This window comes from Sitophilus oryzae, unplaced genomic scaffold (assembly GCF_002938485.1).
Source record: "Sitophilus oryzae breed Bouriz unplaced genomic scaffold, Soryzae_2.0 scaffold_806_pilon_pilon, whole genome shotgun sequence".
NCBI lineage: Eukaryota > Metazoa > Arthropoda > Insecta > Coleoptera > Curculionidae > Sitophilus > Sitophilus oryzae.
In genome coordinates, this window is record NW_022147424.1 from 1,343,786 (window position 1) to 1,360,602 (window position 16,817).

Sequence of the window (16,817 nt, forward strand, 5' to 3'; positions counted from 1 at the left end):
ACCATATAAAATTTCAGAACTATGATAATAGTAAGATAAATTGAGAGCGCGTCAAAAATATGTTATTATTACCCACATATTTCACCATAAAACTTGTTTCGCATTAAAATTGTCTTTCTTGACTCCACAAACCAACTTATAAAAATGTGTAATGACTTTTCAGATTATATTTTATTGTTTTAGGGTGTCCATTTTAATTTCCGACCAGGTAGTAGTGCAGCGTTATAGTTTTGTTTATAGTTATACCAAACAGAAATACTAAAACGATTTAAACATTTTTAAATATAGTACCATGCAACAAAATAATTGCATAATGAAAAGTTTATGCACACTTTAAGAATATTAAACTAAAAAGTTCTTTTTGTAGTCCTTTTGCTATACCAGTAGGTACTCTAAGACAGCAGTTTCGAACTGGTACAGAAATTTTATAGGATTGTTTGTAACCATTGTTTTAAAAAGTTCTGTAAGACATCTTAGAATGTTTATACAACAATTCTATAAATGTTTTCTGCAGAAGTAAGAAAACAATTAAAAGGCTAAAAAGTTCTATAAAACGGTGCCCATTTCTATCGTACAAGTGTTCTAACAACGTTTTAAAAATGTTCTTAGAACAAACACTATTCTATAAAAATTGCTCTGGAAACGTTCTTACGATTTTTATAGAACATCAAATTGTTACCTGGGAGGCCAGTCTTACAGTAAAAACTGACAGGAAATTTAACAAGATTGCGTTTGTGTTAGTGGGATTGGACCTTCGTTCTTTCCTTTCAATTTTTTGACAAGAAAGAACGCATAAGGAAAGAATTACAGGAAAGAACGCTGGTGTATGAGAACCTATTGTAATAAAAAATATGTTGGACAAATTATGAATGTTATCAAATTAATTAGCTATATATATATATATATATATATATATATATATATATATATATATATATATATATATATATATATATATATATATATATATATATATATATCAATATTATATATCATCAATCAATCATCTATATATCATCTATATATATATATATATATATATATATATATATATATATATATATCAATATTATATATGATCAATATTAACTATATAGAGTTAAAGAACGTATGGCTCAGATAAGATATAGTAAACAGGATAAATCTTGCGTCGCTAAACATATTATTGCCGCAAGACCAAGACTAAGGGAGTCTTGATCTTGGATTTGCTCATTACTACAACATTACTTACTTTTCTCTTCGCTATGCTGTGTCTAAACTTCGCCCTGCAAGCGTTGAAACAGCCAAAGGTAAATATAGGTCTTCTAGGAGCTCTGACTTCGGTATAGGTGTCTCTGTGTAAACTGGAATACGAGTCGTTCCAAGGCCAAGCGTGATCTAAACCATCGAGGGGATGTCTGGACCCATCCGGGGAAGACAGGAGTCTCGTAGCTGAGAGCTGATGGCTAACTCCAGCGTTGGTGTTGTGGTATATGTTGTTAAAGTTGCTGAAATTGCTGAAAAAAACAATCACAATTTCAATCCTCAACAAAGATTTTTTTTATTATACAGGGTTGTTCACCACATACGACACGGAGTATAGTAGCTAAACGATTATATTTTTACAAATTTCAAGTTTTGGGTTCGATGTAGGACTATTAGAGGTACAATTTAAAAATAATTTTACAAGATACAAGTATCCCAAATAAGTAAAAATATCAAAGTTGTATTTTTTTAAATGGAATACCCTGTATATTATTAAATTTTTATTTTCTACGATTAAAATAAAAGGTAAATTTGATTAAGGTTTATTATACTTAAACCTTACCGTTTTGAAATATTTTCAATTTTGTGAAATTGCAGTAAAAATTTTAAGGCTTCATTTCTCCAAAGGGTATCAAAGTTTTAATACTAAATATTTACTGAAGTTTATTTATTGATCAGTTATTGTGTTGCAATAATAAAAAATAATACTACCTTATACAGAGTGTCCTAAAAATTTATTTTAAATAATTTCTAGCTTTAAACGCAAATAACTTCTTTAATTTAAAAATGGAATGCCTTGTATATTTTAGGAGAATCAGATGCACAATATAATTGTCTATCAAATTGTATTATACCATTTTTACCTATCCTACAAGTTTTCGTGAAAATGCATTTTCTTATAATTTAGACCTCATTTATCGATATACCCATGGAATATTGACGTTTGAGATTGTTTTTAAAAGCAACAAATGTACAAAATGTACAGGCTAGTAATATTATCGTCGTTTTTAGCAAAACGATAATATTACTAACCCATTAACTATCACAAAAAAGAAAACTATTTAAATCTTTATAAAAGAGTATACCATTAATTAAATATAACATCATTATTTCCGCCCATATACTAATTAATTACATACTTAATTGTGTTCGTTAATAAATTATTCTAAATAAAACTATTGTCTCTATTGTTATAAATAAGCATTTATTAAAAAATGAAATATCATTTTTAAGGTGTTACTTTTTATCACACTGTCTAATACCCATACAAAATTCAGTTTTTTAGTATTTGGAGCAATTATTATTAATCAACGCAAACAGTCAGTTCATGTAGTTTGAATACTGGAATCATATTAATTGATCCTCTTTAACAAATATTTAAACAGTTTTTTTTATTTTTTTAATGAAATAAACGAATTATATCGACAATATTAGTATTTGTACTCTTTAAAAATTTGGTACATCTTTAAAAACAATCTCAAATGTCAATATTCCACGGGTATATTGATAAATGAGGTCTAAATTATAAGAAAATGCATTTTCTACGAAAACTTGAAGGGATAGGTAAAAATGGTATAACACACTGAATTTGATAGACAATTAAATTGTGCATCTGATTCTCTAAAATATACAGGGTATTCCATTTAAATTAAACAAGTTATTGCCGTTTAAAGCTAGTAATTATTTAAAATAAATTTTTTAGACACTCTGTATAAGGTAGTATTATTTTTATTATTGCAACACAATAACTGATCAATAAATAAACTTCAGTAAATATTTAGTATTAAAAAGCTTTGATACCCTTGGAGAAATAAAGCCTTAAAATTTTACTGCAATTTCACAAAATTGAAAATATTTCAAAAACGGTAAGGTTTAAATATCATAAACCTTAATCAAATTTACCTTTATTTTAATCGTAGAAACTAAAAATGTAATAATATACAGGGGTGTTCCATTTAAAAAATACAACTTAGATATTTTTTTACTTATTTGGGACACTCTGTATCATGTAAAAGTATTTTTAAATTGTACCTCTAATAGTCCTTCATCGAACCCAAAACTTACAATTTGTAAAGATCTCATCGTTTAGCTACAATACTCCGTGTCGTATGTGGTGAACAACCCTGTATATCGTGAACAAGATGTGTTTAAAAAAGCGCATCACCCACCGACTAAAACAGCAAACGGGAGACGTAATCGCGGCCAGAGATTTCGTTGACCCCGGCTTGCGTTCGGCGGCATTCAAGATGTAACGAGGACAGTCGCATCATCGCGCTGTCCTCATACCCGTTACATAATTTGTTTGCCTACATTTTCATATATTTTAACGTAAATTTAAAAGTGTTTTAACATTTAACGTTTTAGTTTTTCTCTTTCTCAGAGAGATGTCGATGTCTTATTGGAAAATCCATACTACATAATTTAATAAAGAATTATGACAGTTTAATATAATTGTATGAGACCTAGACTTTCAGTTTATTTTCTTTTTAATTTACAAGTCAGGACTCTCTGAGAAATTTGTGTATAATAATAGCAAGTTTCAAGAAAAACTGTTTACCAATATCACCAAAAATAAACGAAATACGTTAATGTTATTTACCCTTTCTAGGGCTGTAAATTTCTCAAGCAGCATACTAGAGCATATGTTCATACGAACTTTATTTTTATCTGTAGAATCGCCCACTGAAGTTTCGGACACCATTTCTTTGACACCCTGTATGTTTAATTGTTAAGCTTCTTCCTCGAAATTAGTTGAATAAATTAGCGGTTTCAATTAGCGTTAAAGTTTGTTCCCCTAATTCCAATGTATGCATTCAGAACGTTAAAATTAGTGGTAGTAAATTTAAATCAGTACAAAAAGGGGAACAAACTTTTAACTTTTGCAGCTAATTATAATTTAAAATTTGCGAGTAATGGCATTTTGTCCTTTGATTACCATCCATATTGTGGTTGGTAATAAAAATTTTATTGTTTTATATGTTAATTATTTGGCTTTATGGTTAAAACTGACTACCGCAATCTGTTACTAGGATATTTTATTAGTTTTAATTATGCTTTTTAAGCACTGTGAATGATCGTAAACTTTTAAGTACAAAGTATAATTGAAACCACTTGTTTATTTTATTAATTTCTAGGTACTGAATGAGGCTATACGTTTAAAGTACTGAAATGTTCTCAATAAGCAATTGGTAATAACTTTTATTAAAATAAACAGCAATTAAAATGATTAATGATTTTAGGCAATTTACATGAGTTGTAAGCTTCAGATACAAAAATAACTATTTTTTTATCATAATATTTAAAACTGTGATACACATATGTATTTTTACATAATATTAGATCTACTATACAGGGTGAGTCTTTTAAAAGAAATATGAAAATTTTGTATTTCTGATAAAAAAGCAAGTTTTTTTAAATCATAGGAACAAAAACATAATATCTTGATAATTTGACAACATAGGTAGTAGTCTTAACAGAAAAAATCCTGTGGTTCCCAAAATTTAAGCAAAATATACATATATTTTTTTAAATTTTCAAATATTTTGCGCAATTTATATCAGTTATAGTTCAGATGCGAAAATATGTATATTTTTTCATAACATATCAAATTATGAGAGACATGTTATCTATACTAATATATAAAATCCTTAAGTGACTGACATAATGATTACATACAGGTTGATTCTAGGGTGTAGAGGTTGGATTCCAGTTCCAAGAGGATAAAACCACCCCTCAAATATTACAATATTTTTTATTTAAAAAACGGCCAAGCTGTTTTTTACATATTTTAAGATTTTTTAAAAATGTATACAGGGTATTTCGAAAAATCTGGCCATTGATTAATCACAATCCTGCTTAAAGCGCTTGACGTAAAAAGTTGATTTTTGGAAAACAGATTGACTTTAGGGTGTAAAGGTTCGATTAAAGAAGGGATTTTTCGAAACTCGAATTCTAAGGGGGTGAAACTATCGCTCAAATATTAAAATATTTTTTATTTAAAAACCGGTGAGTTTTTCGGAAAACCTCTTAAACACGTATATTTTATTTTGTTCTTTTACATATTTTAAGATTTTTTATAATAAGACCATTGAGTAATCACGATTTTGCTTAAACTGCTTGACGTTTAAAGCTGATTTTTGGCAAACGGATTGACTGTGGGGTGTAGAAGTTCGATAAGGAGGGGTTTCTCGAATCTCAAATTCCAAGAGGGTGAAAACGCCCCTCAAATATTACAATATTTGTTATTTAAAAAACGGTTAGTCTTTCGGGAAAAGGCTTGGACAAGCATAATTTATTTGGTTTTTTTACATATTTTGAAATTTTTTAAAAAATCATACAGGGTGTTCCAAAAAGTTGGGTAATTTCTTACAGAAAAGCTTATTTTTGGCAAACGGATTTTTCGAAAGTCAAATTCCAACGAGATGAAACTACCCCTCAAATATTACCAAGTTATATAATAATATCGCCATATTGTTTTTTCTCATGCTGACATAAATGTGACAAAATTTTATTCACTTTGTACGTTAATGGAAATTCTCGCTTTGCTTTATCATCACTATTACAAATTATTAATTCGACGCGAACGAGGTTGCTGGTACACTAGTATTATATGGTACACTAGTAATATATAGCTGGTCGCTAGTATTATATAAAACTACAAAAAGTTGTGGTAAATAAAAATGATGTACATTATAAAAGAATAATATGCACTGTTGCACACATAGTTAGAGAAATTTATAAATATTAAATTTTATTAAACCTACTGTTCTTTTGGAAAAAAATCGAAAATTTTGTATTTTTGAAAAAAAGATATGAAATTTTTTAAATCTTGATGAAAATCTTTATAATATGACAATATAGGTACTAGACTTAATAGAAAAAATCCCGTGATTCTCAAAAATTAAAGGAAAAACTATATATTTTTTAAATTTTCAATGATTTTTGGCAATTTACATCGGTTGTAATCTTCAGATGCGAAAATATATATATTTTTTTCATAATATATCAAATTATGATAAACATATTGTATTATAAAATTACAAAAAGTTCTGGCAAATAAAAATTATGTATATTATAAAAGAGTAATATGCACAGTTGCACAGATACTTATTTATAAATATTAAATTTTATTAAACCTACTATACAGGGTGAATGTTTTGGAAAACAACGAAAATTTTGTATTTTGAAAAAAAATATCTAAATCTTGATGAAAAAATATAATATCTAGATAATATGACAATATAGGTACTAGACCTAACAGAAAAAAATCCTGTGGTTCTCAGAATTTAAGCAAAAATATATATTTTTTAAATTTTCAAAGTAAAATAACTGGATTTTTAGGACTTATTTGAAAAACGGCAAAGAGAAAACACATTTCTTTGGTTGAGATCTTACCAAGCCTAAAATTATTTGCACTTGTTTAAGACTCACATTATATGTAAATAATTAAAACTTACTTAAAATCCCTCGAGTTTAGTGACTCCCAAGACATTCTCTCTTAATGTACTTCGACACGACATACAATACCGAGACCGAAAGCCAAACGCTTTATCGTTTTTAACCTCTTTTTAATACCGCAACTCTTAACCTTTTTAACAAAACGGAACATATTTTTATTCGTTTTTAACAATACTACATAACAATTTCGAAAGCGTATTTGCAAAAGGACCGTTTCATTTGTTCCCGGCGTAAAAAATCAACAAGTCCGGTGTAAAAACAGCAGGAAAACGTCAGTCATCTTCTTGCGCTAAACGAACGACCTTAACCAAGCAAATAAAGATGTCTATCAATCTATGTAGAACGTTTATTTCACGCGAAACCGCAGCACACTGTTCTTTTTCGGCATTTCGTCACGCGAACTTCACATTTTTCTGATGCCACCGTTTCGGCTCCCCAGCGCGGATGCACACACCCCTTTTTGCCAGAATCCCGTCTCTACATATTTGATCTGGACCGAATCTGGCGAAATCGGGCATTCTCGGGAGCGTTCGGCTTCGGTCGGGCGGACCGAGGAGACGCTGGGCTGGAGGAAGTCGGGTGAGATCGGATCCGGTCGCTACTTTGCGGGGTTTTCCAGTTGGGGTGGAGTAAGGTTGTTAAAGTCATGGGCTTGATTTTAAAAAATTATCGTCGTGGACTCTGTGAAATTCTTAGGACTTGTTGAAGACAACTCGTTAAAATGGGACTTGCACATCGAAGCTTTATCAAAGAAACTAAGCGCTGCCTGTTTTGGGCTAAGAACAGTTTCTCAGGGCTCTAGAATAGTCTATTATGCCATTTTTGAGTCGCATCTTCGTTATGCCCTTCAATTCTGGGGTACTTGCTGCGCGACAAAATTTGATCGTATTTTCAAACTTCAAAATAGAGCAGTTCGATATTTATTGGGACTGAACAGTAGAACTCACTGCCAGAATTTCTTTAAAAATTTCCAAATACCGGCTCTTCCTTATTCATTTTTGAATCCGTTTGCTTAATCCGCAAGCACATATCTGCTATTTCCTAAAGGCAATCTCACAACTATCCACTTAGGAATGCGGAGCACGATCTTTATCTGCCCACCCCGAGCTCAGAACTAGTTAAAGGCTCAATACTGTAATGCCAAAAAAAAATGTACAATCATCTGCCTTTGAATATCAAGTCACCTAACCTATTTTACGCTGTACCTTCGGGTCGCTCTCAGGGGTCGGGTAAAGTGTGGCCGAAGAAAATATACAGGGTGTTTCAAAACAAATGCGAAAAACTTCAGGGAGTGATTCCTTGTTCAAAATAAAGGGTAGTTTGCTTCATAAACGTTGGGTCAAAAGTCAACCATTAGGGAGATATCGCGGTACAAAGATGGCGGAAAAATAATGTTCTTATTTTTTATCTTGAAAACGAAAAGAGATAGCCTAATGAAATTTTATGGAAGCATTACTGTTATGAAAACACACTTTCTGGTAATTTTTTCACTTTTTTAAAATGAGTGGAAGGGGTTGAAATAAACTACCCCTATCATTCTTGTTAACGAAATTTAAATCAAGAATAGGTCCCCAGAGACGGCGCTGGCTGCCGGAAAGCAGAAACCTGCCTCCACTATGTTCGTACCCTAAGGTTTGCAGAGCTTCAGCATTTGTCATAAAATAGCGAGCCATTTGTTACAAAACCTTATAAATTATATTTCACTGTAATCCCAAAACTTCAATCTATTTCCGTATTATAACGGAATTTTAAATTATGTCTTTGTTTTCCAGAAAATTTAGTCCAAACATAAGGAATATTTTGTTGATGTTTGACCAGCAAAATCTTAAAAATAAAGAAGTTGTCTAAGTAGTATAATCGTTTCTCTTTAATTCTTCTTCATTTGTGTAAAAATACCTAGCCAGTTTTACATAAAACGTTAAATGCCAAAGGCTTATTTTGATACTTCGGTCTAGTGAAATGGACCCTTAATCCATAAAATTATACTGCTAAATTATACAGTGACTTTTGGGTCCTTGCGATTTCCGATCTTTGTGCCGAACTTTGCCGATCACCAATCTCGTTCGTGTCTCTGGAAAGTGTGTCGCGAAGGGTGTAAAACGAGACGAGATCTGGGTCAGTTCAAGAGGTTAATGTTTACCGTTTTCATAGTCTTTTTCTAGTTTTCCGATCTGCACAATTGAACCGAACGACCGAGTTATTTTTAGAGTTCTTTGAGCGAAAAGACGACTGAGAAAATCGTCGCTTGAGAAAATCGAGAAAAATATATTGCTCTATGATCGGGAAATATTTTTCTCTATATTTTCGGAAATGTTCAATAAACAAATTGGATTATTTTCAAATTGCAAAGAAAGAACTTTTTAGAAACTTGGGTATATTTTTCTAATTGCGTTGGGTAAAAAATTAATAGTTGGGATCGATTTAGTATAAAATGCATGGTTCGAAAAATATTACTATACCTGATGCATCTCAGAAGTGGCTAACCTCTATAACATTATTATTTTTTCAGCTAACAAAACGAGATTTGGTATGTTAGTATATGACATAAAATAGGATTGAATGACGTGTTCAATTATTTTTTTCACTTCCTGTTTCACCGGAAATGACTACAACTTTTAATTTTTACATGGTACCCTCGGTATATTTCTACTTTATTCGATAGAAAATGACACTCTGGATAGAATGACATTTCATCAGTCAACTTTTGACATTTTTGCATATGGTTTATTTGAAATTGTAACATGCTATTCATAACGACAACTTGACTCGAAATACCAAGTGGTGTGGTAACAAATTATTGGTAAAAAATTGCTTGTTCCAAATATGCTAAAGAGCCACCCTCGTTCGATTTGGAGTCGACCAGTCTGAAACGATACAGTACGCGTGCATGATGCAATTAACAAAGATAAGATATTGCGCATGTAGTTGGCGGAACTTAACAGAAAATTACTACCCGAGTGACCTCATGCGCGCGGAGAACAGATTTGCGACCGCCAAGGATCTTATCTTTCGTTTATTGTATCACGGTAGCAAAAATACGAAGTATTTATTACATAACTACCGTACGTCTGTTCGTTCTGTAGCTACGGAGTATCCGTGAGAGGGGAAACGATATTCTCTCGATGTTTTTCGTAAAAAAACAGACGACGCGTCCCATCAATAAAAATTCAACAAATTTGCCAGTAGCCAATAAAATGAGTGGGCTGAGCGATTTGCGGTGACGCACTCGTCAAATCGATGTATAAAATATATTGCTGTTTATTTAAATGTTTTTTGTCCGCATTCCTTTCATAGGCACAGATCCAGCAGATGTACTGTACTTAATCTAACGCTAAAATCCATGCGCTTGGGAAAATACTCGCCTTCTGTCTTTATTCAGTACATCTTCATTACTAAGCGTGTTGGCCGTACTCTTCGTACACATGAAAACCGGCACTCAAGAAAACAAATGCCGACCCTTAGTACATATAACTAAAAATAATATAATAATAACTTCCGTATATAGCGTTTAACGCATTGGGAGTAGCAAGGTACAGCTTGCCATTCCAGAGCCGTTCGGTATACAAAGAAGGTAATGTGGCTAGCATTACGCTTCAACCGCCTATTATTACCTCAGGATTGTGAATCCCAAGTACAGTACGTCTGCTGGATCTGTGTCTATGAAAGGAATGCGGACAAAAAACATTTAAATAAACAACAATATATTTTATACGTCGACTTGACGAGTACGTCGCTGCAAATCGCTCCGCCCACTCATTTTATTGGCTACTTGCAAATTTGTGGAATTTTATTGATGGGACGCGTCGTCTAATTTTTTACGAAAAACATGGAGAGAATATCGTTTCCCCTCTCACGGATACCCCGTAGCTACAGAACGGACAGACGTACTGTACTCATTTAAGATTAAGTCGACCTAGGTACCCAAACTATTTGTATTTTATTAAAAATAGTCGACTGATGAAATGCCGGTTGAGGATTCGAACCCACAACCTTTGAATTGGTAAACAAAAATTGTATAGTAAACGCCACGAATGTTTGGGAGTGATTCATCGGTCGCTACCATGTGAACTAATCTGTTCAAGGTCACATAAAACTTAATTCCAGTGCCGTGGTCTTTCAAGTCATATAATAATAAATATATAATCTGTTGTAATTTGTTGTTTTAACTGTCAAAGTCTTGTTAAAACATATATTTGGTTATAACTTTGAATAAGAAGACTAAGGAAGGAGCATATCAAAAATCTTAGGTACACCGCGATGGGCCTCAAATATGGCCGACTTAAATTCCGGTTTATCAGTGTCGTTCTAATTTTATTTAAAAAATGTAAAACTATGATGTAGGGTAGACGTGGGGTAGACTCAATAATTTGTTGTTTTATTTTACGTTGTGAATAAATGATGGTAGTTATTAAAATTATTATAAAAATATATAATTCCAATAAAAATAGATAAGTTATAATAAGTATTTATTAACACAAACATCCGATACGCTACTGAAGCAGGTAAGTCAAATTAACGTATCTAAATTCTTTGACATCTAATCTTTGACAAGTAATAAATAAAAGCTAAAATGGAAGAAAAATATATAATTTAGTTAATTCAAGTGAATTTCATAAATGATCGGTTTACTACACGTATGTATATTATATAGTCACTTACTAGCGAAAAGTTGTTCCATTATTTCACTCATTTTTTGCCGAGATCTACCGCACGCTACACAACCAACTATTTTAGAGTCTTTTTCGATAAATCGCGATAGTGTCACTGTTAATTTAAGTTCTGCCACAATTTCCATCTAGATTTACTACCTTTTTACAACTATCAGTGGTAGAATAAATAATAAATAACATAAAATCAGCTCCGTGAAGACTGACAAATCCACAAAATTTCAAATCAAATTCAAATGTGTCAAATGAATCGTCAAACAGAACTGTCAAGGATCCCCACCCTAGAGAGCTTTTATGGTGCGTTTTCCGCCCACCATGCATGAATACATGGATAGCATTATGCTCCTTCCTTAGTCTTCTTATTCAAGGGGTTATAAATATAAAATGGAATGCCCAATTGGTCGCACTGCAAGCACACCAATGGACTGACGCGATATAGTATCGTCTTTGTCAATCACGCTAACATTTTAGAATAAGTAGGAGGAGCGCAGGCAGATGATTAGACCGGGCCTTTAAAAACCTACGTCTGCGGTAAAAATTTACGTTTTTAATGTAAAAATGATAGCGCGCGTGTCGATTCTAACTTCATCAAGAGATGAATCACTCCCAAACATTCGTGGCGTTTACTCTACCTCAAGGCCACCGGGCACCTACTATACCACCTACACCTACTGTAACTAAATATACCCAGCCTAATCTCTAAAAAGTGAAGCCCAAACAGTGAAAGAAAAATATGGAATTCTACATAAGTCTATTTCACCGGGATATTCATTTAACTGCGCATGCCTTACCTGAAGAAGTTTTCATTGGTCCGTGTTTTTAAAGGGAAGTGGTTGACTGACATTTCACCCAACTTTCAGTTTTATTTACATTTTTATTATTTATTTATTATTTTATTTTTTATATACTAAGGACTGGCAAAGGTTAGTCTTGGGTCGAGATTTCCGTATGTAAGAAGAGTACAATAATGTACTGATTGCGTTTATAATGTACTGAACAAAGAGAGGACAGTAAACACGTTGCCAAACGTATGAAATAAACCGAGAAACTGTGCACATCGCTAAAACGGGCCACAGATTATACGATTTATCGTACTACAAGTTGTACAACATCAAATCGTTTCGACCGTTGGATCAATGGTTGGATAGTTAGTGGCTTTGTAGTACTACTTGTAGTAAGACAAAGTCGTATCGTACGGAAGTATGGCATGCAGAAAATCTGTAGTACAACGCAGTAGTATATATGATAGATTTGATGGTTTGTGTGCAAACCCTATGTGTCGCAGACAGATCGTTTATATTTTTCGTTGCACATGGTTAAACAATCTCTTAAAAATGGATACCAACCAGTTTTGGGCGGAATTTATAGAAATTTATCATAATCAACCTTGTTTGTGGGATGTGAAAAGTAAGGAATACCTAAATAAACAAAAAAGAAGTGCCAGTTATGATATCCTACTGGAAAAATTAAAAGAAATAAAAGCAGATGCTACAATAGAATTTCTGAAAAAGAAAATTAATAACTTTCGGACTGCTTTTAGACGTGAATTAAATAAAGTAAGTAAATATGAATGTGCAGGTTGTTTGTTTATAATTTGCATGTAGGGTTGTTATTCTAGGCAAACAATAATAATTTACATAATATTTATTTAAATCGACTGGTTCATTAGCACTTATTTCACGTAAAAGGTTCATATGAGAGTACAGTTGTCGTTTTTGTAACCAATTTTTGCACCATTTTCTTCTATTTTTGGGCTGTTCTTCGTCTTCGTCTAACAAAACTAACAAAATTGCAGCTAGAAGTCCTTTTTGATAAATTCGATGTCATGTTGACGTTGAACACAATAGAATTCAAAATGAATGGAAAATAAAACTACTACTTGTTGGTGATTAACATCAAATGGTAGTTTTAGTTAGTGAATAAACGCGGATGCGATCTGTCGTTCCAGCGGTTGTATCAACTTGTCGTACGACATGTAGTACGACGAATCGTATTAATGTGTGGCCCGTTGTAGTTTAAGTTTGTGGACAACAGCGCGTCCGATATGTCGTTAAAACGGTCGAATCAAATTTGTGTTGTACAACCTGCAGTACGATAAATCGTATAATGTGTGGGCCGTTTAAGAGACGTGGAAGCACGTGGAAGGGGATATAGCAGATTTGTCGCAGTTGACCGGTCGACCCAATCAATACCTCTGTCAGTACTTACAGTTCTAGGGAAAGGTGTACGTCATGCGTTCAGCTTCACGATTTAATTACGTCTCGTGATACTTGATTTGTTTATTTATTAACGAGTCATTGTAATTTTCCCTATAGCTTGAATTTTTTTAAGTGCAAGCTAGAAACACTTGCATTTTTGGTAAAAATAAGTGGAATTGAGTGGGTGTTTGATAGTGGTCGCGCTATTAGAACTCTGAATTCAAAAATCGATATCTCGAAATCTATTAGAAATAATAGATTGTAGTTTTTTCAAGAACTTTGTTAATATTTCTGCTGTACCCAAGTAGCATTTGGACGTTATCTAACGTCGGGTATACGTCGCGTCCAATAAACCCGACGTCGGGTACCAACGTCGGTTCGACCGCCTGACGACCCTTATTTGCACCTAAATGGGGAATACAGATTCGTGTCGCCTCGACGTCGGTATCTGGCCTAATAGGGAATGTAATTCTACCAATTTTACGTTACGTTTGATTTCATATTCGCTATCAAGAATACATAAAAACCTAACCAAACTACCTAATTACAAATGGATTCGTAATCACTCCTCGAATATAACTATAAGTGCATACCTAATTTCATATTATAATAATTCTGAATCATTAATCCAGACATCAGTTTTGTCAACGAAAGTCACTTTTTTGATATATCTGATTAAAATACTCCGGAAAACAACGAGCGCCTTCAAAATTAGGTAGATTTATGAAATAAAAATATCTATAAAAAAAGTAACTCGCAAAATATTTTTTTTTATTTTCTAGCTGGTTTAATCATAAAACTGTACTGTGGTTCCCCCCAAACTCAACCTTATCAATATTATTCTACTAGAAATCGGAATGTGAAAATAAATTTTAAAAACAAAAAACGATTTTAAAATGGCTGACAATCGGATACTTGTTAAGAATGGCGGATTCCTGTGTCCGACTTAATATGAACTACCAATATACCAATTCCGACCGGGTCTCCAACATTAGTCGTCTCACACGACCGAAGTCATCAAACCGGACGACCGGCAATCGTATTATGACGTATATAATTCCAACGTACGCCACGTAACCTCACTTTGCGTATCAGTGATTTGTGGATTTGTGCAACTATATTTTAGTTATTGATTTCTCCTTAAAAAAAATGGGCAGCCACTTTTTTAAGATAGTATATATACAAAATTTAAAAGAATTGGAACCAGTACCTCTCATGTGGGAGGAGGATGGGGTCTGCTGGTTTCCTAAGCTAAAAAATGAAATTAAGATGCACCAGTGTAATGCAGCATCTCTTCCGGATAAAAGCATCTGTGGGTGGAGGCAAGACATCACTACTACTATTATTATTTTATTTATTAGCTTTCTGTAAAATGTAGATGAATGTCTAACTGCCCTTTTAGTGTTTTGTTAGGCATAATAAAAAAATTAAGTTTGTTTACAAAAACTTTTTATTAGGTTAGGTTCATGATGTTCATTAGGCCGCAAATGCTACTTAATGGGTTGTATTTACGGACGTAAATAGAGATACGTAAATTAGGTTATAAATATGAACATAAAATGCAAAATATAATTGGACGTTACTTTAGGGATTATCAGTGGGACGTATCCTATTCGGACAACGAGTAGACGTCGGGCTAGTTCAAGTATAGGCACGTCGTGCAAGCCAACGTTGGAACAACGTTGGGAAATTAATAAAAATGGTACGTTGTTATTTTGTACGTCGACAGATCGTTGGATTTACCGACTCGGATCCAACGACGTCGTTTTTAATAGGAAAACGACGTCACAGGTCGTATCACCAGCACCCGACCTAAATTTGCACAAAGTCTGACGTCGCTTCAGGTCAGATTTAGTTCGAAGTCAGATAGATGCTACTTGGGTATTTTCTTTGTAGACAGTATGTGAAAATCTTTATCAATACTACTACTTTTCTTCCGTTTATGAACCTGCTTTGTTGGATTTTGATGTAGGTGATACAACTAAGGAGTGGGGTAGCTTTGATTTTTCTTGTATAACCGAAGAAAGGGTGAAAAGGGGAATAAAGTTGTTAAAGGCCAAAAAGAGTACAGGGGATGATAATATACCATCGTACATCTATAAGGGGTGTGGTGTCAGTTAGTACGAATGTTTTTCCTGATAGACTAAAAACTTCAGTTATAACACCTATTCACAAGTCAGGTTCAAAAGTTGATATTGTGAATTATCGACCTATTAGTGTACTAAATGGTTTAGCCAAAATTTTTGAAATATTGCTTTGCGAGGATATAGAGAATTGTATTAGGAATAGGGTGTCTGATAAGCAACACGGTTTTATTTGCGGAAGATCGACCGTTTCCAACTTGTGTGTTTTTACAAGTTTTGCTTCTGAAGTTATTATGAGTAAGGGACAGATGGATGTAGTGTACACAGATTGTGAAAAAGCTTTTGATAAGGTGAGTCACCGTCTGTTGTTGGAAAAGCTCTCGGACTTTGGATTCTCCAGGAACTCATGTATTTTTCTGAAATCTTATCTATCATCCAGGAGTCAGCGGGTGAAAGTTGGAGATTCTTTATCCGGGGGTTTCTTGGCAACATCAGGTGTTCCACAGGGCAGTAACTTAGGGCCCATACTTTTTACCATTTTTATAAACGACTTACCAACTGTGCTATGCCATTCTGAGTGCCTACTCTTTGCTGATGACTTCAAGGTTTTTAAGGCCATCTCGACTGAACAGGACTGTTTAGATTTTCAAATTGATTTGAATGCAGTATCAAAATGGTTTGTGGAAAACGAAATGTCACTCAACGTTGAAAAGTGCTGTACTATGACCTATACTCGGAAGAACAAATTTCTTGAACATGAATATTTAATAGAGAATAGACCGCTTCAAAGAAGAGATGGTATTAGAGACCTGGGAGTCAATATGCAATCTAATTTAAAATTTAATGACCACTACAGACATATTGTGAATAAAGCACTTAAGAAACTTGGTTTTGTGATTAGAAATTCAAGGAACTTTGTAAACTGTGATACTGTGATCCTACTGTACAATGCCCTGGTGAGGTCCCAGTTGGAGTATGCCTCCATCATTTGGTCGCCCCGGACGCTGTCCAGCTGTGACCTCATCGAGCGTGTACAAAAAGGTTTTGAGATATTTGTATGTGCGACAGAATAATGCTTATCCTTATATGATCTCATATGTGTCTATGCTTAGAGATTTTAATTTCCAAAGTTGAAGAACGAAGGCAAATCCAAGCTGTGATATTTG